This window comes from Mercurialis annua, linkage group LG3 (assembly GCF_937616625.2).
Source record: "Mercurialis annua linkage group LG3, ddMerAnnu1.2, whole genome shotgun sequence".
Lineage (NCBI taxonomy): Eukaryota > Viridiplantae > Streptophyta > Magnoliopsida > Malpighiales > Euphorbiaceae > Mercurialis > Mercurialis annua.
This window is the reverse complement of record NC_065572.1, coordinates 59554940-59558726: the sequence shown is the minus strand read 5'-3', so window position 1 is coordinate 59558726 and position 3787 is coordinate 59554940.

Genomic DNA, 3787 nt, shown 5'->3' with positions numbered 1-3787 from the left:
GCCCTTCGGTCTGAAGAACGCAGGAGCCACATATCAGCGGCTGGTGAACTCAATATTCAGAGATCAGATCGGAAAACACATGGAAGTTTATGTGGATGACATGATCGTCAAAAGCATCCGAGCTGAAGACCACCCAGCAGATGTGAAGATAGTCCTAGAGACGCTAAAGAGATACCAGCTAAAACTCAATCCGGAAAAGTGCGTATTCGGAGTACCAGCAGGCAAGTTCTTGGGATACATGGTCTCTCAGCGGGGTATTGAGGCTAACCCAGATAAAATCGAAGCGGTCTTAAAAATGACGCCGCCACGGAGCATACATGAAGTCCAAAAGCTCAACGGCCGGATCACGGCTCTAGGTCGGTTCATGTCCTGCTCGGCAAAACGATGTCTACCTTTCTTCAAAACGCTGAAGAAGATCAAGAATTTCACATGGACGGCAGAATGTCAGACAGCTTTCGAAGAACTGAAAAACTTCCTCTCGTCACCACCACTTTTGGCGAAGCCAAATCCAGGCGACGTGCTATATGTATACATCTCTTGCTCTGACGAAACAATAGCAGGGGTACTGGTATCGGAGAAAGAAGGAGAACAGTATCCGGTCTACTACGTAAGCAAGGTACTAAGGGACGCGGAGCTAAGATACCCAAGGTTGGAGAAACTAGCGCTGTGTGTATATACCGCCACCATCAAACTCAGGCATTATTTCGAGGGACATCAGGTTATCGTATGAACCGATCAACCCCTACGAAAGATCCTCCAGAAAGCAGAAACAAGCGGACGTATAGCAGAATGGGCTGTTAAGATCGGAAGCTTGGGCGTGGTCTATGAAGCTCGGAAAGCATTGAAGGCTCAAGCACTGGCCGACTTCGTCGCGGAACTAACATTCACAGAACCAATGGAAAACAAAGCAGTCCCCTGGGAGATACACGTCGACGGAGCAGTTTGCGGGGAAGGGGCAGGCATCGGTGTCGTGCTCAAAGGACCGGGGAAAATCCAAATGGAATACTCAGCAAGGCTTGAATTCTCAGTTTCCAACAATGTTGCAGAATATGAGGCGCTGATAACAGGACTGCAATTGTGTGAAGAGCTCAATATCTCCGAAGCACAGATCTACAGCGACTCACAACTGGTTGTGAACCAAGTCTCAGGAAATTTTGAAGTCAAAGAAGCCACACTGAAGAAATACGCCAAGCAAGCCAAAGCCTTCTTTGCAAATAATGGGCGATCTTGGTCGTTACAGCAAATACCCAGGGCAATGAATGGAAGATCGGATGAATTGGCAAAATGGGCGGCAACAAACAATCACGATTCAATGAGAAATATCCCTCATGAAATTAAACGACAGCCTAGCTTCCAAGGAGAAATCGAAGAAGGCGAAATGCTGATAGTGGAAGAAGAAGAAGAAAACTGGATGACTCCCCTCACAGTATACTTAGCTGATGGAACACTTCCGGAGGACAGAAAGGAAGCTAAAAGGATAGTGGTACTATCATCAAAGTTCGGAATATACAGTGGCCAGCTGTACAAGCGGTCATTCACCCATCCCTGGCTAAAGTGTGTAAACAAAAGAGAAGGAGAGTACATCATGAAAGAACTACACGAAGGAACCTGCGGAGCACATGATGGAGCATCAACTCTGGTCAGGAAAGCCCTGCTACAAGGCTATTATTGGCCTTCGATGAAAGAACAAGCAACAACGCTGGTAAGGGGATGCTGGCCTTGCCAGCAACATGCTTTGATACCAAGAAAGCAAGCCTCAGAAATGAAACCCATCGGCAGTGCATGGCCGTTCGCCCAGTGGGGTATGGATATCCTGGGACCTCTCCCTTTGGCCACAGGACAACGGAAGTTCCTGGTAGTGGCAATCGACCACTTCACCAAGTGGATAGAGGCAGAACCACTGGCAAAAATCACCCAACAACGCATAACTAACTTTTTCTTTAGATCTATCTTGTGCAGGTTTGGAATACCGAAGGTGCTGATCACAGACAACGGGAAGCAGTTCGACTCAGCAAAGTTTAGGAAGTTTTGTGCCGAGTATCAGATCGACCTAAGGTTCACTTCGGTTTACCATCCACAATCAAATGGGCAAACCGAAGTGGCTAACAGAATCCTACTGGCCGGACTAAAAAGAAGACTAGACGAGTGCAAAGGAAGATGGGTAGAAGAACTCTACAGCGTCCTATGGAACTACCGTACCACCCCTAAAGAATCAACAGGCGAAACTCCATTCGCCCTAGCCTATGGAACGGAGGCTGTAATTCCTGTAGAGATCGGCGCACCCACGCCAAGGACAGAAGACAACCAACTGAACTTAGAAGAAAATGAAGCAGAGCTCAGGAACAATCTGGACCTCTTGGACGAAAAGATCAACAGATCAGACATTAGGATGGAAGCCTACAGACAGAAAATGGCAAGACATTTCAACAGCCATGTGAAAAAAAGAAAGTTCGAATTAGGCGACCTCGTCATGAGAAAGACCGAAGTTAAAAAAGGAGCAGCAGGGACCGGAAAGCTGCAACCAAATTGGGAAGGACCTTACACCATCAGCAAGGTCATTAAAGAAGGAACATTCAAACTCACCAACTCCATGGGAATAACCATACCCAGAGCATGGAACGCCAACAACTTAAGGAAAATTTAGCAACAGTGGTTCACCTCTCAGCATGATTAGTCATTTAGTATGTATGCATTTAAATTCCTCCAAGTGATATTCCATCACAGCATTGTATTTCAAATTCCTCCAAGTGATATTTCATCACAGTTATACATTTTAATTCCTTCAAGTGATTGTTTCGATCACAGTATTGTATTCACAGTTCTACAAAGTATATATTAATTTACCCTTGCTTGGACAAGGAAATTTCACAGATACTATCTTATCACTAAGAATTATTGTTTAACCAAAATATTTCCAAAAAAGGGAGAACTGACGAGTTCAACCCCACAAAGGAAACAATAAATACATGCGATCTAAACAAACATCGCCCAATAAAAATGTAAAAAGAGCAGAATAAAGAAATATTTATATATTAAAAAGAGGGTAAAATACGCCCTCCGAAAAAGTTACAAGGACAAAATATATAAAAAAAAAAAATGAGAAAGGAAAATTCTTCCTATACAAAAACTAAAGGGAGAAGGAGGAATCTAAAGCTTGATCTCTGGCTCAACCTTCTCCGGGGCAGCCTCCTTGTTCCCCTCCAAAATATTTGGGACAGATAGCCCCTCCTGCGAACCCCGCCTGGCTGAAGAAGAAGCATCAACATGAATGTTGCCAGAACGGGTGGGAGAAGGGACATCGGCAAGACTAAGAGGATCGGACCCTGGAAGGATAGACTCCAGATCAGAAGGCCGATCCAATAAGTCCAGAGCAGCAAAAGGCCGCTCCGAAGATATAAGCAAGCCGAAGTCCTTCTCCTCAGGACTACCCCCCAAACCAGGTACATGTGGCCCCTCGCCAACCTTGACAGAATCACTGGCCGCTGGGACAGACTGCTCGGCAACCTCAGCAGCATTCTCACCCTTCTCAGGCTTGATAGAGACAAACAAGTCTTGGGAGAATCTGGCTCACTCTCACTGTTAACCCCCTCGGGAAAGCCATATAAGAATTCAACGTCCCCATCAGGATGACGCTCCAAATAAGTACCCACGATGGCTTCAGTGAAGTCAGTCAGATCATTGGCTAGCTGGGCGGTGTTTCGGCGACGCCTCTCCTTCTCACGAATCAGCCTGCCCCGCTTCAAATAAAGCCTCTTCTCAGCAACAGAGACTTTTTCATTAAGGGCCG